The 25,110-nt window shown below is 27.7% G+C and overlaps 1 protein-coding gene across 1 annotated transcript in view; it reads right to left on the minus strand.

Moving 5' to 3' along the window:
* The window catches only part of bnl (fibroblast growth factor branchless), a 302,142-nt gene extending 278,296 nt beyond the window's left edge, over positions 1-23,846 (minus strand). Inside the window, exon 1 of the mRNA XM_075290776.1 lies at positions 22,427-23,846. The gene's annotated coding sequence lies outside the window, so the exon portion shown is untranslated. The remainder of the gene's footprint in view (positions 1-22,426) is intronic.
* Positions 23,847-25,110: the final 1,264 nt, after the last annotated feature.

The following is a 25,110-nucleotide window of genomic DNA, read 5'->3' on the forward strand; positions in this document are numbered from 1 at the left end:
CTCCACTCAATTGCGCAGTCAAGTGACTCAATATCTTTTTGGAAAACGAGAATAACCGTATAAATTAGTCAATTTGCATTACAAAAAAGGTGTGGATGAATAGTATTTTATAAACTTTCACAATATTTGGTGTTTCAACGAGAGAACAAAGGAAAGAAAACACAAATAAAGCCAAATTAAAAAATCACTCATTTGCAGACGAAAAAGAGCCATCTACGGTGTGCAGACAAACTACAGCGCTGTGAATTCACTTGAGATGTCTATGCCTTCCTTGGTCTATGTAGACAATATGAAACATGTGTTTACAATAAGGCTACTTGTCATTTACAATGTTTACAACATTTGATTCACAATAGAAAAGTATTGTGGATCACAGGAAAACAAAACATGGGAGTAGAATGTTTTTTGTTATTCATTTAAATAAAAGAAAATTACGCAATGTGAAACGTGTGTGGCTACTTTCCTTTTACTAAGTCTCCAAGATTTTATTCACAATAGCAGATTTTTGTGAATTACAAAACCTGGTAATACGATGTTTTTCTTTTCGGTTTTAGTGATATATAGCCAAGCCAAGAAAACACAAAACAAAATTTTATATAGCAAGTAAAAATCTGAATACCAATAGTATCCCAGCAAAAAAAAATTTGAAGTTCTTCTAAACACAACATTAAAAGCACTTCCAAAAATTCTCTCTCAAAGATGTTCTTTATTTTAACTACACAGGAAGTTCTTTTGATTCAATTTTTTTAAAACTCGCCTTTTCTTTTTTAATAAGAAATTTTAAATTATTTTTTTTTTCAAATAGGTTAAAAGGAGAGTATGAATTAATAAAATGGTACAAATATTTAAATTTTATCGAAAAAAAAATTCCAAATCCATTTTAGAAAAATTGCACATTTCTTAAAATATTTGAGGTCAAACGTTTTAGACAAGCCTTAGAATGCGCATTAAAAATCATATAAAAATTATTTATTTGGCAACATATCACAAAATTTTATAATTCACATCCAAAACATTGAATTCGCACCACACCTTAAAAAGTGATGCAAATTCAGTGCAACGGCTGTTGAAATGGTGGACATCCGTCCTATGACAAGCCCATGTTAAATTCATCGCTTCTGAGCAAATTTTGCACCACTCCCGGATACAAAAAGAACATTGTGACTACTTTTTGGCGACGCTTTTTTGCTGGAATCCTCAATATTATTTTAGTTCATGAAATGTTGTTGATTTTAGTTCAAATTTGCGAAACATGAGAACAGTTTTCTTACTTCAAGTATTTTTTGCTTACTTTAATTACAGTAACAAATAAAGTTTTATAAATAATTTTTGAAACAAAAATTAATAGTACCAATTAATATTTTTATATTAGCCCGATATCAAAGCATAATATTTTAATTGGATCAATTAATTTATTAATTGATACTATCCTTTCTGTGATTGAAGACATTTCAATTAAAAAAATATGGACCAGTTAATTGCATGATTGAATCAGAAAAAAACCTTTTGTGTGTGCGTTTCATATTTTTCTAAACTGAGTAAATTTTACTTAAATTATGTTCATATTTTTTTAAATGAATTTCTTGCATATTGTACCCTGAACTGAAATAAAAAATTTGAGCATCTTTTGAATATATGTAATAACTTTTTTTCTTAAAAAAAAAATTAACAATTTTTAAAGAGTATAATAACTTTTTTCTTGAAAAATATGAATTTTTTAATCCAAAAAAAAAATATTTTTAATAAATTTTCATCAATTTGACGAAAACAAAAGATCTTATTTGTATGGATCAATTAATTGCATGATTGAATCAGAAAAAATCTTTTTTTGTGCATTTTATATTTTTCTAAACTGAGTAAATTTTACTTAAATTATGTTCATATTTTTTTTATGAATTTCTTGCAAACTTCGAATAAAAAATTTGAGCAATTTTTGAATATATATAATAACTTTTTTTTTCTTAAAAAAATATTAACAATTTTTAAAGGGTATAATAACTTTTTTCATGAAAAATGTGAATTTTTTAATCAAAAAAAAAAATATTATTTTTAATAAATTTTCATCAATTTGACAAAAACAAAAGATCTTATTTGTATCATGTTTTAATAAATGAAACCAGGAAGAAAATATTTAAAATTTTCTAAAACAAACCTTTCATTAAAATTTTCCCTCATTTTGGGTTCTCCTTTTAGGTGCGTGAGCTGTTTCAATGCAATTACCGAAACTATATATATTCCTCCGTTTTTGGGATAGAGCAAACCCATTTTATAACAAAATAAATTTAATGAATACGTTTCACTAGGCTTAAATTAATTTTATTGTACAAATAATTCACAATGAATTGCTATTGTGAATTGAAAAAATGAAAATTTATTAAAACTGATCCTCTATAGTTTTACGGGGACATTCGATAAGTATACTCAAGGAACTAAATATTTATGTAACGCATACACAATTTTTCAATTCGACCAAAATTTTTTCAGTGTTTAGTTTTTAGTCTATCAAACCTTATATAGATCGATCTATCGATCGATCAGCAGACACTAATGAATTGAATTGATCACTCGAAAGAAAATATCAACTCACCTACCTGAAGAAGCTCTTGCAGACCTCCGGACTATGGGTTGATGGTGAGATGGTATCATAGATCCACCATTAGATATGCGGTCTGGTTTTGCGGTTTGAGTAAAACTAAAACGAATGACACCAATAGTTTCACCTCACTGAAAACTCACAGACTAATGTTTTAATCAAACTATAATTCGGAGGTTTTAATTTTTTTTTATTTATTTAATATTTCCTCTAGTTTTTCTTCGTCTCCCGCTTATCGAGAGGCATTACGACAATTGTTTACGATGTCTGCCGTCTCATACAAATCGTAATTGCATCAACAAGAACAAGGAAATTTTGTTTTTTGGGATGGTGTAATTCGGTAAATATATAAAGCCACAAAGATAAACAATTATTTGCTTATTTTAAAAACATATCACTCGTAAGTTAAATGGTTTGCAGGCCATCTATGGCAACATTTAATCGATTTCATTGAATTTGATTTTTCTCTTTCTCTCTGGCATTACCAGAAAAGTTAATAATTTTTGAATTGAGTTAAGAAAAACATCTCGTTTACTGTATTCATAGAAACGAAAGATTTATGGAAAGCGGAAAAATGCATTTATTTGTATAAGCAGTTTTGGAGATGAAATAAAAAAGCGAAATAGGTGATGGTCCACTTTCAATCTAATTGAGGATGCAAACTGACCCCTTTAGCACCGACATTGATATGCTTTATTCGGTGGGCTTTTTCTTTGGTTTAATTTAAAATTTATGGATTTATATGTGGGTCAGCTTATTTTGGTGTTTTCTGTTTTTTTTTTCATAAAAAGCCTACTAATGTTTAAACAAACAACATTAAGTTTCAGTTATTATGGATGCATAAGAACTTTCCCAATTTACTGCATTTTCCATTCAATTTATGTGGGAAGCTGTGATAGGAGTTGGTGGTGTAAATGGAATAATGGAAGCAAAAAAAATATATGCGGGCAAAATATCAACCACATAATTCATTGTCTGTTTACGCAAAAGATGAAAGATTCATTTCTACTTATGTGGAAATGAGTAATGATCAAATATCCGGGAGAAAATTTTACACCAGGCAAGAAGGTGTTACTACAAGGAGATGCGATTTAGTGATTCACACATGATATTGCTTAAAGCCATTAGTTTGTTACAGTAAGAGGTGTAAAAACATTATAAACGCGATACAATGTAAAATGCTATTGTGAATTATTAATGACAGCAATATCAATATTATAGCAGCTGTTTAGAAAAACGAATGATGAAATGAATAGAATTCTGTATATCCACACCTTTTTGTAATACAAATTGACTGATTTGTACGGTAATTCTCGTTTTTCAAAAAGAAATTGAGTCAATTGACTGCGCAATTGAGTGCGATGACTGCTCACTGCAAATAAACAAAATCATTGTGAATTGTCAAAAGACGTCTATACATTTTCTTGGTCTACGGATTCAGTCGAACCAAAGCGTTCTTTTTACGCATGAGAAATTGACAGTTAATTTATCCAAACAACAGAACCAATGAGGATGTGAAATTAAGAATTTTAACCATAAAATCGACCTTAACAATATGTCTAAAGATTGGAATATTTAATTTATCCAATTAAGAGAACCAGTGAGGATGTTAATCTGCTGTTTTCTTCACTCTTTGAATCGTATTAAATTTGGAAACATTTATTTATTTTGAGCATTTTAAATAAATTTTCAAATATAAAAGGAAAAATTGGTCAACTGAAATTTTGTACATAAAAAAATTATTTCTCATTCACAATGGTAGAATATTGTGAATTATGAATACAACCAATTTTAAAATACATATCATAGACACTCCACCATGGATTGCGTAGAAACTTCTACTGAAGACTGTCATCCACAATCGAATTACTTGGGTTGCGGTAATACTTGCCGATGGCAAGGTATCTTAAAACTTCCTAACATCGTCTTCTAAATTACAAGGTAGTCCATACGTAGTATATATTAAACTAAAAAAGGCCGAAATACGTATATAATTAAGTTTAAAGTTTCTATAGAAATAAAATTTTGACAACATTTTCTATAGAAGTAAAATTTGGAAAAAATTTTCTATAGAAATAAAATTTGGAAAAAAAATTCTATAGAAATAAAATTTTGACAAATTTTTCTATAGAAATAAAATTTTGATAAAATTTTCTATAGAAATAAAATTTTGACAAAATTTTCTATAGAAATAAAATTTTTACAAAATTTTCTATAGAAATAAATTTTTTTACAAAATTTTCTATAGAAATAAAATTTTGACAAAATTTTCTATAGAAATAACATTTTGACAATGTTTTCCATAAAATAAAATTTTGGTAGATTATTTTTGGCTCGAGTGGCAAACATGAATATGAACCGATATGGACCAATTTTTGTGTGATTGGGGATCGGCTATATGTAACTATAGACCGATATGGACCAATTTTGGCATGGATATTAGCGGCCTTATACTAACACACCTTGCAAATTTCAACCGGATCGGATGCATTTTGCTCCTCCGGTTTATATGGGGGCTATATATAATTATGGACCGATATGGACCAATTTTTGCATGGTCATTAGAGAACATATACCAACACCATGTACCAAATTTCAGCCGGATCGGATGAAATTTTCGTTTCTTAGAGGCTCCGCAAGCCAAATCGGGGGATCGGTTTATATGGGGCTATATATAATTATGGACCGATGTGGACCAATTTTTGCATGGTTGTTAGAGACCATATACTAACACCATGTACCAAATTTCAGCCGGATCGGATGAAATTTGCGTCTCTTAGAGCGATCGCAAGCCAAATTTGGGGGGCTATGCGTAAAAGTGGACCGATATGGACCATTTGCAATACCATGCTCAATTCGACTCAGAATTTCACCACGACCCAGAATATATACTTTATGGGGTCTTAGAGCAATATTTCGATGTTTTACAAACGGAATGACAAAGTTAATATACCTCCATCCTATGGTGGAGGGTATAAAAAATTATAAATATTTTTAACAATGTCAAAACTAAATTCAAATTATTTTGAGCGTTTTTAAAATCTGTTCTGAGGTCTAAGAAATTGTCTACCAGGAACATATAAGCTTTAGTAAAAAAATTATTAATTTATTGGTAATGCAACTTTAACTTTTTTGTAGAATTTATACAAGCCGTAGTTTATCAAATAAAGAGGATGAATGGGGAAATCAAAATCCACACACTATGTGTCTTCTGGAAAAATTCAATTAGCCTTTGAGCGTTTTACATATTTAAATTTAATAAAAAAGTGGCAAGTTGGAGGTTTTTAAAGACATTTCTCATTCACAGTAGCATAATATTGTGAATTATGAGTACAGGCCATTTTAAAATTTATATCTAGAGCCAACACTATAATTCGTCTTAGCAATAAAAATAAAAATGAAATTCTCTGTAGTGTAACAAATTGCCCGCCAAGAACATATAAACTTTTGTAAATAAATTCTTAAATATTTTATTGATTTATGTGTATTTCAATTTCAGCTCTTTTTTATATTTTTCAAGGTTGGTAAATAAAAATTCACTTTACCAATTTGGCTCATAATTTCAAACTGTAGTTTTTTTTTTTCAATAGAGAAAACTGATATGGAAGTGAAAACTGAAATAGCATTCACAATAGGAATGGAGAAAAGCACTTGAAATTGAAAAACGCTTCTATTGGATACCATTTTCTAAAAATTAACTTAATATTCAATTGAAAACGTAGAATGCATACCCTCGGGCAGAATATAATCCAGACAAAAAAGCCTATCATAGATGTCAGAAAGCTTTAATCGGTCTATCAACAATAATGCTCAACGCATTCTAGTGATAATAGTAAAAAAGTCTCGATTTCGAACAAGTCAGCCAGTTTATTTTAGCGACATCACAAAATAACCCCTGGGCAGAATTTCGTCTTAGATTTCGGTTGTTTACACATTTGATGGACCTAATCGGCATTGATTGATGCAAAATAGTCACCGACAACTATAATCCATGGCATGGCTCAACAGCTTTATTTCCTGGTGGCAAGACCGATAGTCTTGATGTAGTAATGGGACTGAGGGAATCGTAATTACAGTTGTGTGAGGTATAAATAGATTTTTGGGATTTAAAATATATATGATGTGGTGTCCTAGGATTTGCCATAAATAACTGCAAAAGAAATGTTCCAATTGAAAATTTTATGTTCCAAGATTTTGGTAGTCCCAATAGAGTAGAATGCCTAGTTTTAGATGAGTTTCTAGAGATTTGGTTTGGTGTGGTGCTTAAAAACTTATTTTAAATCGTAAAATAAAAATCCCTCATCATCCCTTCAGTTTAGAGCATTATATCTGAAGCCTATATAGCCTATTGTGAATGGATCTCTTCAGATTTTATGTTCACATAAAATACATCGTAAAATATTCAAGGTTTAAATTCCACGTTTATCAAATGGCCTATATTTTAGCGCTGTTTATATGAGATTTTGTCACAGTTCTCTGACCTTTTAAATATATCAAATAAATAAAATCTTTCCTTTTTTTACACAAGATTATGTTTTTTTTTGTATTATTTTATAAACTAAACAGCAGTCATGTATATTGACAGCAGCTATGATGAGAGGCCATAACAGCCGCAAATGCAAAAAACATAAATATTAAAAAATAATTTGTTTGGGAAAATTGATGAAATCTTCCATAAACATACATAAATTTTGCAACAACAACAATATGCTTGTATATGCCTACATTTTGTGGATAAATGAAAGCCATATTAAATCCCCACCAGAAGTGGAGGAAAGTCATATAAAACCAAAATACAAATACCACTCAAGACAAAAAAAAAAAACACCATCAAACTAGTGACTTGGTCGACCACCAAGATCCATTGGACCACCATACACAGAGTCACACTAAATGTCGCCAAACTTTGAAGCACATAAAATCAGTTGCCAAAAAATCATTCGAGGCAACTCTCTAAAACTAAAACAACTTAAAATAAGAAAAACCAAAACAACAACAAGAAATCGAACGCACAACGAACTCTAGCCAGACAGACATTTAGAAGAAAGGGAAAGAAATGTCCCAAAGAAAGAAATTGAAATGAGGGGAAAAATAAACAATAAAAAACACATAGACATAATAGCTATAAAATTAACAAAAACAAAAATTTTTTTTTTTTTTGAGAATAACTAGTGACAACCATAGCATGGTCACACCCGACGAAAAGTTGTTTTGACTAAATCTATGGATGGGAAGCTTAAATGATGCCATTATATCACCACCAATTACTACTGCTAATCATGAATGATTAACACATCAAGTGACCATAATATCTTAGAAATTATTTGTAGATTTAATTTTCATTGTGTCAAAATCCAGTAAAGCTACATGTAAATGTCCCTTAAGTAGTTTGGGGACATTGTGAAGATTTGTCGTTCAATTTTTATTTAATTATCATATGGACATGGGGAACAAACATATTGATAAACAAGTAAGGAAAGTCTAAAGTCGGGCGGGACCGACTATATTATACCCTGCGCCACTTTGTAGATCTAAATGTTCGATACCATATCACATCCGTCAAATGTGTTGGGGCTATATATAAAGGTTTGTCCCAAATACATAAATTTAAATATGACTCGATCTGGACAGAATTTGATACACTTCTACAAAATCTATAGACTCAAAATTTAAATCGGCTAATGCACTAGGGTGGAACAAAATGTTCTTCTTTGCAAAAGTTTATTTATGATTTATCGCTCGATATATATGTATTAGAAGTTAAGGAAAATAAGAGTAATTTCTACAACTTTTCGACTAAACAATATCGATTTTACAAGGAAAATTTTGGTATTTTGACCATTTTTGTCGAAATCAGAAAAACATATATATGGGAACTATATCTAAATCTGAACCGATTTCAACCAAATTTGGCACGCATAGCTACAATGCTAATTCTACTCCCTGTGCAAAATATCAACTAAATCGGAGCAAAAAATTGGCCTCTGTGGTCATATGAGTGTAAATCGGGCGAAAGCTATATATGGGAGCTATATCTAAATCTAATCTAAAACTATGGCTTCTGGGGCCATATAAGTTCATATCGGGCGAAATATATATATGGGAGCTATATCTAAATATGAACCAATTTCTTCCAAAATCAATAGGGTTCTATTCTGAGCCAAAACACATACTTGTGCCAAATTTGAAGTCGATTGGACTAAAACTGCGACCTAGACTTTGATTACAAAAATGTGTTCACGGACAGACGGACATGGCTATATCGACTCAGGAGCCCACTCAGGAGCATTTTTGCCAAAGACACCATGTGTCTATCTCGTCTCATTGTGTTTGTGGTCCAAAAAGAGCATCTCTTTCTCGCTAGAAGAATTTCTTTAATTTTAATGTTAATTTTTATAAGTCATTTCATATTTCATAATTGAATATAATTTTATCACATATATAAGTTTTTAGTCTTTCTTGTATAAGTATTCACAGTGATATGCTATTGTGAATCGAAACAAACATCCATACGGATAAATTCAGCATAATAGTATTCGAGATGTTTCAGTAGTGAAAACGCCATGAAAGACTACCACAACAGATTGAGGGCCAAATATGAAACCAAAAGTTGCTACAAAACATAATTATATTATATCAATTTATCCACATGGACAATTAAATCAAATTACAACAATAATGTAAAAATTATTTTTATTTATTGTTTATTTTTACTTTTCCTAAAGTGTGAATTTAAATTTCTAATTTTACTCCATTAGATTTTCTTTTGCTGTCACTATAATTCACAATAATATGCTATTGTAATTGTAGGACTATATTTATACCATCTAATATAAGGGCTGTTTTCTTTTAGCACTGTATGCAACATTTGTAAGGGCTATCCAGGACATCGTTGCACTGGTGTTCGATCCAGAACATCTCGTCAGTGCAAGTCGCGCCGATATTGCCAGATTGTATTTTGATAAAGTGTTGCTTCTTCGATTCACAATAGCAGTTTATTGTGACTAATTTATCGAAAAACAAGAAATTCAAAGAGGTACAATGTCATAAATAATCGCAGCAGTCAATATTTATTACTAATTGGAGCATTTCATACATTAAAAAATGCAAGATTTCACTTCTTTTCTGTGATTGATTTTAAACAGCTGATGACAGTGTTGCATATTTTTGGAAATGTCCTGGATAAACGAGTACACTGTTTTCTTTTAGCCCTTCATGGCTTAGGACATCAAGTGCTTAAAGAAAACAGCACTATAGTTAAAAATATATTTTCTCATTATTGGACTATTAATCCAATTAAAACTGTAATGTAAAAATTATAGTTTTTGATTTTACTTTCCTCTTCCTAAATGGTGAATTCATTATAGAAAAACATCTAAGTTTTTAATTTTGCTCGATTAGATTTTCTTTTGCTGTCACTATAATTCACAATAATAGGCTATTGTGAATGTATGACTATATTTACCCTATTTAATGTGATTACAAATATGTTTCCTTATTATTAAACTAGTAAATCAAATTAAAACTGTAATATAAAAATTATAGTTTTTCATTTTACTTTTCTTTTCCTAAGTTGTGAATTTATTGTAGAAAAACATCTAAGTTTTTAATTTTCCTCCAATAGATTTTCGTTTGCTGTCACTATAATTCACAATAATATTTACCCTATTTAATATGATTACAAATACATTTCCTTATTATTAAACTACTAAATCAAATTAAAATTGTAATGTAATGTAAAATTATTTTGATTTTTACTCATTTTTTGTTTTTACTTTTCTTTCCCTAAATTGTGAATTTTTTGTAGAAAACCATCTAAGTTTCCTTCATTAAATCTTCTTTCGCTATCACTATAATTCACAATAATATGCTATTGTGATTGTAGGACTATATTTATATTGACTATATTTAATATGATTACAAATATATTTTCTCATTACATTTGGTAATTATACTTCGTCTAAAACTCAGTGCAGATTTTTCCTCGAGTGTAACCCACATATGGCCACATACGTGCATAGTGTATACTGTTCATTTCCTAAGTACATTTATAATTGTTATGCATGAATTTTAGTTTGTATAGTTTCCAATTTTAAATTTTATTTAGCGTATATACACACACACACACTATGTAATGTTCTGATTTTGTTTTTGCGTATTATGCGAGAGCATTACTTTCGCTATAGAAGAGAAGTAAGCAAAGAAAATGTAAATTTTATTGTTTAGAATCAATCATTCATTATAAATTCATTCATCATTTGAACTTTCAATTGTTGTTTTTGTTTTTTTTTTTTTATATATATATTTTGTTCTACTGCCCTGGCTATTTTCTATATAGCGAATTGCCGATTCGTAAAAAGCTATTACGAAATAACTTTTCGCCAATAGTTGTGGGACTAAGCGATGTATTTGTTTTGTTTTGCAAAATTGTAGAGTCTCGACAGGGAACTTTATGTAATTAAATTATGTATTTAGAATTAATTTTCTTTGTAGGGGGGAAATAATAAGTTGTTCATTTTTGTAAACATTTTAATTAAAAAAATCAATATATGCCTACATATTATAGATATAAACAAATACCATATTTTTTCTTTGAATAATTTATACACAATAACTGAATGCCTATTTATAAAATTAATTTTCTCATAAATAATCAAGAAACTCTATGAACTTTACACATTTCAAAAATTTTTTTGAAAATCTTTTATAATTTTATATATTTAATCATAAATTAATTTTCGATTCGATTTCAAAAGTTTTTTAGTTGTATGTTTTGTGATGAATATTATAAACATAACATTTCTCACAAATTTTATAGTTTCTAATTAAGAACAAATCAATTTATGTCAATATTTCAAATTCACAATGATACCTTGGGAAGGAGAAAGAAACTTTAGCATAGACGATTAAATAATATCGTGGGTGTATACTGGGAGGATAGAGTCCAGCATTTGTAAATATATATTGTAATAAAAACAAATTATAAATTTTATTAGGAAATGTAAGAATATATGTATATGCCTTTTTTTCAAAGAAATATTTCCCGTTTATATTGTGAAAAGATCCCCGCATTACACTGAATAGGAGGGCTATCCAATAATAGGTGCGGGCTATCCAGAATATTACTGCACTTGTACGTTCACACTATGCTCGAAAAAACTCATTTTGAAATTTGTTTTTGTTTTTATAGAAAGGCAAATCTCGAAAGCGGGATTTCGAGCAGATCGTGATACTACGTTCACAATTGAAGGCTTTGAATACGGCTTTATATATGCTCTTGAATCAACAGGAATATATAAATAAAATATATTTATATATTTTTTACTTTTTTCAGAAAAATAACAACGAAAGTAAATCGATTTTCAATTCTAAAATCGAAAATAGGATGGGCCTTTATTATCACTTTTTCCTCAAAATTACTTTTGTTTCAATCACAATAGCATACATTTGGCTAATTTTTTCGGGTTTTGCCACGTTTAATTTATCAAACGGTGGTTCTACCCTACAACCACCACAACCGACAATTGTTATTTTTATTTCAGAAAGATAACAGCCGAAATAGATAGTGCCTTTTGTAAGTACACACAAAAAAATTTTTTCTGATTCAATCACGAAATTAATTGATCCAATTAATTTTTAATTGAAATGAATCAATTAAAAAATTAATTGAAGGTCAATTAAAAGGTTAATTGATCAAATTAAAAAATTAATTGATACTATTATTTTTGTGATTGATTTTTGTTTCAATTAAAAAATTTGTTGAATCAATTAAATTTTTAATTGAATATTTTTTAAAACTCAATTAAAATCTTAATTGGAAAATTTTTCGTGAAATTTATTTGTGTGTACAGCTTCATAACTTTTTCCCAAAAAAACTTTTATTTCAATCACAATAGCCCATCATTGTGAATGTAGGGTTTAGAAAAGTGCTAATTTCTCAGGGTTTTCATGCGTTACTTTACTCAAAAGTTAATGCACCCAAAAATTGGGAAATCCATTATGAAACAAAATGTAGGCTAATTAACGGACCAAAATAAAAATAAAACAAATATATAAGGCCGTAAGTTCGGCCAGGCCGAATCTTATGTACCCTCCACCATAGATTGCATAGAAACTTCTACTAAAGACTGTCATCCACAATCGAATTACTTGGGTTGTGATAATACTTACCGATGGCAAGGTATCTTAAAACTTCTTGCACACAAAAGGTATATATAAGAAAGTATATAGATAATTACGAATTACGATATGGACCTTTGCGCGGCAATTAGAGAGCCAAAATTGAAATCAGTTCATAAATATACAATTATGAACCGATATGGACTAATTTTTGTGTGATTGGGCATCGACTTATCTGAGGGCTATATATAACTATAGACCGATATGGACCTAGTTTGGCATGGTTGTTAGCGGCTATATACAAGCACAATGTACCAAATTTCAACTGAATCGGATGAAATTTGCTCCTCCACGAGGCTTCAAAACCAAATCTGGGGATCGGTTTATATGGGGCTATATATGATTATGGACCAATTTTGGCATGGTTGTTAAAGACCATATACTAACAGCATGTACCAAATTTCAGCCGGATCGGATGAAATTTGCTCCTCCAAGAGGCTCCAGAAGTCAAATCTGGGGATCGGTTTATATGGGGGCTATATATGGACCAATTATGGACCAATTTGGACCAATTTTTGTATGGGTGTTTGAAGCCATATATTGACACCACGTAATAAATTTCAACAGAATCGGATGAAATTTGCTCCTCCACGAGGCTCCAGAGGTAAAATCTGGGGATCGGTTTATATGTGGGCTATATATGATTATAGACCAATATGGACCAATTTTGGCATGGTTGTTAAAGACCATATACTAACAGCATGTATCAAATTTCAGCTGGATCGGATGAACTTTGCTTCTCTTAGAGGCTCCGCAAACCAAATTTGGGAATCGGTTTATATGGGGGCTGTACGTAAAAGTGGATCGATATGGCCCATTTGTAATACCATCCGACCTATATCAATAGCAACTACTTGTGCCAAGTTTCAAGTCGATAGCTTGTTTCGTTCGGAAATTAGCGTGATTTCAACAGACGGACGGACATGCTTAGATCGACTCAGAATTTCACCATATATACTTTATGGGGTCTTAGAGCAATATTTCGATGTGTTACTATGGTGGAGGGTATAAAAATGTAGGTTAATTTTAATAAATTTGAACTAAAACATATTGCCAGTGACAACTTGATACAAATTGGTTAGTAATCATAGCCAAGTTGAAGACAATTTCAAGTTTCAAAGAAACAAATTGGCGTTAAAATGACCCTCAAGACCAAATTACTGAATTATTCAACTATTTTATTTATTATTTATTTTTATTATTGTTAATGTCATTTTATGCAAATAAAATGAATCAAAATAAATAGCTGTGGTAAATCAAAGACACGTTACTTTAGCAATATTTTACTTGACAATATCTTTAGTGTTAAAAAAAAAATTTTGCATGTAAGATATATAACCCTGCTCTCTTTTGTTGAGAGAGCAAAAATCAAGATATAGAGGAAAATTCTTCGACAGAAACATACTGGTGCAAACCTCTGCCCAGAAAAAAATGTTAGAAGGCCACAATAAATGTTGACTTTAATACACACACACACTCAATTTAGATTTTAATTTTCATTTTATGTCTCGATCTTTTGATTACTTTTGTGGAAATAAATTCGGATATTTATCAAACACACAAATGCTATCGATAATTTTGACAAAAAAAAAGGCAAGACATTTAAGAGCCATATGACAGACTTATGTTCTCAGAGACCTCAAGTAGTTCAATGACAAAGCAGCGTCCTAATGCACTAATTAGAGATTTTCAATTGAACACCAGTGCAATGATATCCTCAACAGCTCACACAAATGTTTTATGCAATATCAAATGGAACCAATGGTAAAAAGCGTTTACTAGAGAGAACATATTGAATATGACACCACTGATTTTCTTCAAAATATTTTTTTTTCAAAACTAAATAAATGTATCACTAGGTTTAGCTTCCCAATTATATTATATATTATATTATCTCACTTCCATAAAACTTCTCTCGAAACTATGTTATCGACACTAGAAAACAGTGTTACACATAATCTGCGTTTACTCTCCCTCTTTCTCTCTCTCCCTAAATAACGTATAAGAGCTTACTGAACCTTTTTTCCTTTGAATCAAAGATCAGTTTTATGTTTTACAAGTAAATAGCAAGTAATATCAATTCTCATTTGCAATGTAGATACGATTGTATTAAATATGCCATTAAAAGGGGAAACTTTCGTTTTCATAAGAAGGAAAAATAAAAACTAAAAATTGCCCATGTATCCATAACATAAGTAAATGGCATATATAAATGTCATTTAGACTCACTCTATTGCAAGCCTAGCCTCCCTATGAGAATGAATTACAACAATAATAATGTTGGTGAAAAAAAGTGAAATGAAACACACACAAATGGGAGAAAAAAAGAAAGAATTGCACAGTAACCGAGTGACTTAAATCCATTATATTATTTTTTTTTCTTTTTAGAGTATATGTGTCTTCTATTTATGCGGATTTATAGCTATGAATGTACATGAAATCCATAATGTTAATAGACAAAACCCAAACGTAAAAAATAAAAGAGAAGCAAATACGTTATCTTAAGATTTAACTAAACACCGGTTGGCGTAGTCAGCCGGCTTTTAACGGAAATAATAACACAAGCAAAAAAAGTGCTTTTTTCGTTTTCTATCAAAATGGCACTAAAACACTCTGTTCACATGTCACGAGATTTCTTGTGAAATTTGAGAAATGATAATGGATATGTATGAACAAACAACTCTTGCTAAACATTTGATGGTGCCGGGGGGGAGAGATATAGTTTAAATAATATGAAGGTAATAACAAATACCGGTGATGCTAACTTAAGAAAATATTAAATATTCATAAGTAAATCTATTAAACCAATTACTTTATCTGATCATGGTTTATATAGTGTTTTTCATCATATTGGTTTCCTTTACAGTTTCCAACTGGATATCAATGGGGGGCGATTCCTCTTCATAAATCCTTTGATTTTTGATAGATTTCTCCGGCGAATATAAAGCCTCCCCTCCCCCATTGTAGACTATATCTTTATCTGTCGCATCATGTTGCGCTCTATTATCTACAAATTTAAACATTTGCGTAGCTGCTCAAAGCTGGAATATTTCTTTTTGCTATTTACTCATGACTTAGTTGTCGGGGAAAAAATTTTGCTATTTGTTGTGGTATCATTTAGACTTTTCACTGTGCATAGATATTCAGATGGTGTACAGTGGAACGAATAACCAATTTGGGGGAGAGGAAAGAATTAACGTTTATAAGATTGACTTGGTTATACAGTCAATCCTATAAACGTTAACGTAATTGTACAATCGAATATATATTCAAACGATGATACAAACATTTTTTTATTACAAAATTAATTTTTTTTTATTGATTTGTATATTTCTACACAGCATGACATTGTCTTATAATTATAGTGCAGATTTCATTAGCTCAAATATTATCCATTTTAATTAGGGTTACAATAATTAATTTAAAAGGCATTAATTATAAAAATTTATGGAAAAAAAATTTAAAATAGTAATAGATGTATTTATATATAAAATAAATTAAAATAATATATCTAAACTAAATAATGAAATCACATAAATTCAATTAATTAGAGATATTCTAAATAAAAGAAAAATATATGAAATAGAATTGAAATAAAAAAATACATGAAAGATTGAATTTAACTGAATAGAATTACAACATCAAATTAAATTGAAATAAATAAAATTTGTTTAAATGAAATTAGAGCTATCTAAAAAATTTAATTATATTAAATTAATTAATATTATTTAAATTTACATTAACAAATTTAATTAAAATAACTTTCGTTTAATTTAAACTAGATGCATAAATTTTATTTGAATAAAAATTTATTTGAACAAAAATAATTTAGAATGAAATAAATAATAAGATAAAATTAAATTAAACTCTCTGACAAAAATTTTGTCAAAATTTTAGTTCTATAGAAATTTTTGTCAAAATTTTAGTTCTATAGAAAATTTTGTCAAAATTTTATTTCTCTAGAAAATTTGGTCAAAATTTTATTTCTCTAGAAAATTTGGACAAAATTTGATTTCTCTGAAAAATTTGGTCAAAATTTTATTTCGCTATAAAATTTTGTCCAAAAATTTATTTCTATAGAAAATTTTGTTAAAATTTTATTTCTCAAGAAAATTTTGTCAAAATTTTATTTCTCGAGAAAATTTTGTCAAAATTTTATTTCTATAGAAAATTTTGTCAAAATTTTATTTCTACATTAGAAATTTCTCTCCCTCTAGATTTATGTACCGCCCCACTGTTCATTGGTTAGTTTTGTGCCTCGATAATTTCGGGTTCAACAACTTCGTCGTTAATAAAAAAAAAAAAACGAAATGTCTGTTAATTGTTAAACAGTACAATATTATTGGCCAAATAACAAAGTTTCCTCGATAAGAATCAATTTGATCAATTTCTTCACTTTCGACCAGGTGAACAATATCATAAATTCACAAGTGGCAAATTTACTAACAATGGCCACTCACTGAAAAATGAAAATAAATACGCATTGATTTTCTTCGTTATATCGATTTTAGTTAAGGTTGCGGTACTTTGATGGAATTTCTATGGTGGGTTTATTTGTTTACGATTATTTTTTTGGCTTTTAGTAGAGCGTCATAGATCGATTTGGTTATTTCAGTTTTATAAGATGAATACATTAATTTCTGTTTTTACTGTAACTATGTATTTAATTTTTATGGCTTTGCCATGAAAAAGAGAGCAACACATACGATTGATTAAAAAACATAAACAAAGAATTAATTATGCATTGACATTTTGAAACTTGATCTTTGATTAATATACATTTAATTAAAAACAAAAATAAAACTAAATTAAATTACTACATAAATAGAGGAATCCCCAAGTTGTGCATATATAACTGGTTGGGTAGAGGGTTACTAGTTTTTTCTACTAGTTACTGGTATTTACAGAAATAAAAATTACATTGTTATCATCTATGAAACTTCTATATAAATTAAAAAAATTAAAACAAACAAAAAATAAATCAAATTCGGAAATGTATAATATAACAAGTATAACAAATAAGTTTCTTTTTGCACTACTAGGGTTAACAAACTGGCACAAGCCCATCCACCGAATCGAATTGATTAACGCTACAAAATGATCATAAAACTAAAATGTCTTTTTTTGTAGATTTTTAAAATCATTTTTTATATTGTTGTTTTGATTTTTGGTTGACATTTTATGTTATGCAGATTTCGCTAAAAGTGAATTTGTGAATTTGTTATGGCTGTAGTGTCAAACACCTAAAAGCCTCTATCAAAGTAAATAAGAGATTCATAAACTGTTAATTTAAAACTGAAAATGTAATAAAAAATTTTATGGGCTTTTAGACCAGATTGACAATTAGTATAGAAATTTGATAGCTTTTATTGGTCAAATGTTTTTTAAGGTATTTATGCTGAAAGTATTTTATATTTCGAGTAGTCATATCTGTATATCACGTATTAAATTTTAACAGGATTGGAGGAGGCTGCAGAAGTCAAATCTAAAGATCAAAAAATATAAAATATAAAAGTTCGATATATCCCATTTTCAATAGAATTCGACCTACATCAAGAACAATTATTTGTGCTAAGTTTCAAGCCCATAGCTCATTTCATTCAGAAGTTGGCGTCATTTCAATAGATGTATGGAAGGACGGAAGGATTGACTTTCAGAGATTTTCACCACGACCAAGAATATACAACTCGAACATGACCGATGTTTTTATATGGTACACACAGACAAAATTGACAAAATTTTCTATAGAAATAAAATTTTGACAAAATTTTCTAAACAAATATAATTTTGACAAAATTTTTTATAGAAATAAAATTAAAAAAAACTATTTCTAGAGAAATAAAAAAAATTTTCTAGAGAAATAAAATTTTGACCAAATTTTCTATAGAAATAAAATTTTGAAAAAATTTTCTATAGAAATATAATTTTTACAAAATTTTCTATAGAAATATAATTTGTACAAAATTTTCTATAGAAATAAAATTTTGACAAAATTTTTTAAAAAATTTTCTATAAAAATAAAATTTTGACAAAATTTTCTACAGAAATAAAATTTTGACCAAATTTTCTAAAGAAATAAAATTTTGACAAAATTTTCTATAGAAATAAAATTTTGACAAAATTTTCTATAGAAATAAAATTTAAAAAAAAAAATTCTATAGAAATAAAATTTTTAAAAAATTTTCTATAGAACTAAAATTTTGACCAAATTTTCTATAGAAATAAAATTTTGACCAAATTTTCTAGAGAAATAAAATTTTGACCAAATTTTCTAGAGAAATAAAATTTTGACAAAATTTTCTAGGGAAATAAAATTTTGACCAAATTTTCTAGAGAAATAAAATTTTGACCAAATTTTCTAAAGGAATATTAATTTGACAAAATTTTCTATAGAAGTATAATTTGACAAAATTTTCTATAGAAATAAATATTTTAAAAAAATTTTCTAGAGAAATAAATTTTGACAAAATTTTCTAAAAAATATAATTTTGACAAAATTTCCTTGAGAAATAAAATTTTGACAAAATTTTCTATAGAAATAAAATTTTTAAAAAAAATTTTCTATAGAAATAAAATTTTTAAAAAAATTTCTATAGAACTAAAATTTTGACCAAATTTTCTATAGAAATAAAATTTTGACAAAATTTCCTTGAGAAATAAAATTTTGACATAATTTTCTTGAGAAATAAAATGTTGACAAAATATTCTATAGAAATAAAATTTAGACAAAATTTTCTTGAGAAATAAAATTTTCTATAGAAATAAAATTTTGACAAAATTTTCTAGGGAAATAAAATTTTGACAAAATTTTCTTGAGAAATAAAATTTTGACAAAATTTTCTATAGAAATAAAACTTTGACAAAATTTTCTAAAGAAATATAATTTTGACAAAATTTTCTATAGAAATAAATATTTTAAAAAAATTTTCTAGAGAAATAAATTTTGACAAAATTTTCTAAAAAATATAATTTTGACAAAATTTCCTTGAGAAATAAAATTTTGACAAAATTTTCTATAGAAATAAAATTTTACCAAAATTTTCTATAGAAATAAAATTTTTAAAAAAATTTCGATAGAAATAAAATGTTGACAAAATGTTCTTGAGAAATAAAATTTTGATCAAATTTTTTAGAGAAATAAAATTTTGACAAAATTTTCTTGAGAAATAAAATTTTGACAAAATTTTCTAAAGAAATATAATTTTAACAAAATTTTCTAAAGAAATATAATTTTGACAAAATTTTCTATAAAAATAAAATTTTGACTAAATTTTCTAGAGAAATAATATAGAAATAAAATTTTGACAAAATTTTCTATAGGAATAAAATTTTTAAAAAATTTTCTATAAAAAATAAAATTTTGGCAAAATTTTCTTGAGAAATAAAATTTTGACAAAATTTTCTATAGAAATAAAACTTTGACAAAATTTTCTAAAGAAATATAATTTTGACAAAATTTCCTTGAGAAATAAAATTTTGACCAAATTTTCTAGAGAAATAAAATTTTTAAAAAATTTTCTATAGAACTAAAATTTTGACAAAAATTTCTTAAGAAATAAAATTTTGACAAAATTTTCTAGAGAAATAAAATTTTGACAAAATTTTCTAGAGAAATAAAATTTTGACCAAATTTTCTAGAGAAATAACATTTTGACAAAATTTTCCGCAGAAATAAAATTTTGACAAAATTTATAGCGAAATAAAATTTTGACAACATTTTCTAAAGAAATATAATTTTGACAAAATTTTCTAAAGAAATATAATTTTGACAAAATTTTCTATAGAAATAAATTTTTGGACAAAATTTTATAGCGAAATAAAATTTTGACCAAATTTTCTAGAGAAATAAAAGTTTGATCAAATTTTCTAGAGAAATAAAATTTTTAAAAAATTTTCTAAAGAAATAAAATTTTGACAAACATTTCTATAAAATTAAAATGTTGACAAAATTCTTGTCAGAGAGTTTAATTTAGTTTTATCTTATTATTTATTTCATTCTAAATTGTTGTTCAAATAAATTTTTATTCAAATAAAATTTATTCATCTAGTTTAAATTAAACGAAAGTTATTTTAATTAAATTTATTAATGTTAATTTAAATAATATTAATTGATTAATTTAATATGATTAATTTTTTAGATAACTCTAATTTCATTTAAACAAATTTTATTTATTTCAATTTAATTTGATGTTGTAATTCTATTCAGTTAAATTCAATCTTTCATGTATTTTTTTATTTCAATTCTATTTCATATATTTTTTCTTTTATTTAGAATATCTTTAATTAATTGAATTTATTTGATATCATTGTTTAGTTAAGATATATTATTTTAATTTATTTTATATATAAATAAATTTTTATTTAATTTAATTTTAAAATTAATCAATTTGAGTTTATCACGTATTGCTTCTTATATTTTTTAAGAGATTTAATTGTTGTACAAACTTTTCATGCACATATAACATGAATATGTTATTATGGACAAGTTGTAGAAAATGCATTATTTCACCGTTTTTACTCGACGACATTCGTAAAAAAGAATAGAATATTTGAAAAATATAAAACTAAAAAAATTTGATTCCTTAGAGTCTTCAACCCACGTTTTTTTTATTTTTATTCTCAGGGAATCTTTTGCTTCAGAGGTTAGGTAAAATGGAAAAAAATGTTCAAATTTATTTACCTTAAATTAAAAGCATACGATTAGAACCAATAACTTGACAGAATATAAATATTATTAAAATGTAGTGAAAATGTTCTTTTTGGATCCGAAAATGGTGCGAAATTGGCGCAGAAGCGATGAATTTAACATGGGCTTGTCATGGGATAGATGTCAACCATTTAAACAACCGTAGCTTTGAATTTGCATCACTTCTTAAGATGTGATGCGAATTCAGTGTTTTGGATATGAATTTAAAAATTTTGTGATATTTTTACAAATAAATAATTTTTATAAATTTTTATGATTTTTAATGCATTCGAACGCTTGTGTGAAACCTTTGACCCAAAGACTTTCAAAAATTCTTGCCTTTGTTTTTTTTACAAAATTTAAATAATTTGTATTATTTTATTAATTCTTATTTTTTGAAACCTAAATCAAAAACCTAATCAAAACTATGAGAAAAGCGGGTTATAAAAAATTTAATTAAAAGAACTTCCTGTGTAGTTAAAATAAAGAATATCTTGGGAAAGACATTTTAGGAAGTGATTTTAAAGTTGAGCCTTTAGCACAACTTCCGAATTTATTTGCTGGGTTTATTAAACATTTTCAACTTTGTTTGAATCCAGAATATTCTATAACTTTCTCCATAGGCCAGTATCGATTTAAATTTTTCCCAGGTATTTATGTTTACCACAATTCACATTTCACTATATTTAAAAATATTTTTTAATTTCGATTTGTTTATTATTTCCTAAAATTGGATAATTTTCTAATGTGAAGTAAATTTATTTTTTTTTATAAACAAGATTTTTTTTATTTACTAAAACTAGCTGACCCGCAGAGAAGTACGAAAGTTTTTCATAAAAGACTCCAACAGGCCCAGCCCGAATTATAGACCCCAAAAAATTTCTTTAATATCTATTAGGTAGTTTTCCGGGTTAGATGTCGAAAAACTAAAATTACTAGGTTTATACGTATTATAGATTTTTAATTACCTTATTTTTTTTATTAATTGTGAATTTCTCTGCTCCAATTTTCCATAAAGATTTCATTCAAAAATAAAACAGTTGTATTTGCTTTTTTGGTGGTTTCTTATTTCGTAATAATTGATCTAAGAGACACTTCCACATATTTATGTAATATGGATAATTTACTTTTCGTACACAATTATAAAATAATTATTTTCTTTCTTTTATTGGATTTATGGCTTGGAAAAATTATAACACTCAGATTTGGCACTAGTTGAAACATTTCCTTCAATTATTTTTTTCTCTTTTATGGAAAAAAACAAATAATTTTATTTTTCAAATGATTTATTTCGATATTATATTGAAGAGAACATATTATTACGATTTGACTTCACTCTTTTTGTTGTAATATAAACTAGTTAAGTATTCTCTGGTTGTTTCCAAGTAGATATTCGTTTGAATTCGATTTCGTTAAATTTTTGTTTTGTTAAAAAAAATATATATATATTTTTATTTTCCCTAAAACAACAATATAACATTTACCAATTACAATGATAAAGGTGGAAAATTTTTGATGTTGATAAACATTTTTTCCATGTCAAATTAATGCACTTTGAAGGGTCACACTAAATGAAGACGCTGAACTGACATTAAAAGCCGTTTTAATTCATTTCCGTTTTTGCATAAAATGACACTTCAGAGATAGTAGAGTTAACACTTGCTGGATATTGGAAATTCACACAACTTTTGGTGAAATTTTTATCATTTTTTTTTTTGTTTGGTTTTCTTCTTTTCTGGGCACTTTATTATAATTCCATCACTTCAAAAAATCGGCAATTGGTAGAATTTCGTACCGGATAGTTTAGCAGCTGCTCTTTAGGACACACTTTCGCTCACTAAAATTTGATAATATTTTGATATTAGAGCCGGTATTCACGGTGTACTCTGTAGTTTTTCGCAACTACCAAATATACTCTAGTTTTTTTTTTCTCTTAAAAATTTTCTTTAATTTTTGGTTTTGTTTTTTATGCGTAAATTGTTTGTGGTTTTTTGACTTTGCATTGTTTTTTTCATATGGGGTTCGTGAGAAATCGGCCGATGTCTCGGAATTCCGCGATTTAGCCACAACAGATCACTTGTACTAAGAGGCATCAACATAACATGAACACTGAATTTTCACAGAGCAAGTAAATTTGTTAATTTGTAGTAGCATAATCATTACTCACAATTTCATTTTTTTTTTAATTAAATTTGTTACAAAAATATTTAATTTATTATTATTTTTTTCTATTAAGTTTTCATTAGCGATGTATTTGTTTCTTTTTCTTTTCAAATAATAAAATTTTTTCGTAACGTATTTTTCCTTTTGTTTTTAAATTCGTATCAGTTTTGTAATGAATTTCCTGTAACTATAGGCTGTAATTGTTGTTGCCAGCAACCGCGTTACTTTCTGATACTCCCAAATTCTTTCAAATCTGAACGCAAACTGACGACAAATGAATGCTGTTCGCTGTTCATCGTTCCACTCGGCTCGCATGCGACTTCAGTTCAAACAATACACAAGTGATTCGAACCCATTGTCGAAAGACAAACGCACACGAATCCCGCGATAGCTAACAGAGTTAGCAGAACATTTCGTTCCATTGGATGGGAAAGACATTGATTGTTGCCTCACGTGAAAATTGGTTTTCGAGAATATTGGAATTCACTTAATGCTATTATATTGTGGTTAGTTATGATGTGAAATTTTGCGACGAGAATCTCTTTGAAACACCAACAACGACCAAGAAGAAGAAGAGCAGAGAAAGAAATATAAATTTTTGATTTATGTTAAATGTAGATTGAGTCTACAGGCAATTATCTAACGGCGATTTTTTTTTCTGTGAAAAGTGGTAGCCCCTGTGTTGCACTAGTTCTTCTGTAATTGTTTTTACGCCAAAATTATTGTGTCATTCTCAAGTGGTTACTAACAAAGATTATAAACTTGAATCTATAATCTTTGGTTCCTAATACATGATGCTCTCAGGGATCCTAAATTCAGAAGCTTCAATACAATTCTTTATATTATACAAAAAAAAAATCGAAAATGTTGCACTTTTTATTAGATTCGAAATCATTGTACCATTAGCTTTATAAACATTTTTATACACCCAGAGAAGGAATATGATCACCTCAAACATGTTTCAAAAGAAAAATGTTATTTTTGGATGGTGACCATGTAACATGTTCGCTGCAACCATGTTATTTTCTCGGAAAAATATGTATCAGTTTTCGGAAGCATGTTATGTTTGTCGAGAAAACAACATTTTTGCGACAAACATGGTACACGGTCACCATCCAAAAATAACATTTTGCTCTTGAAACATGTTTGAGGTGATCATATTCCTTCTCTGGATGTAGACGGCGGCTGTTACTAGGTTTTTTTTGTATTATCGGTGACTTCACAGATAAGCCGATAGAATTTAGTCTAGCCGGCGGCGGAAAGTTATCCATTGGAAATACTAGGAAATGGTTTTTAGACGATTTGCGATTAATTGTGCAACCAATCACAAAACATAAGTTGATCATTAATTATTAATCATAGCATTTTAAAAATATTTTAATAAAAGTGCTCATTATCGACATTTTTAATATTGGGCTAATAATTTTAAAATTATTATCAATTTCTACTTCATAAATATTGAACCTTTTAATAAATTCGCGGCTAATTA

This window comes from Haematobia irritans, chromosome 1 (genome assembly GCF_050003625.1).
Source record: "Haematobia irritans isolate KBUSLIRL chromosome 1, ASM5000362v1, whole genome shotgun sequence".
NCBI classification, from domain to species: Eukaryota; Metazoa; Arthropoda; class Insecta; order Diptera; family Muscidae; genus Haematobia; species Haematobia irritans.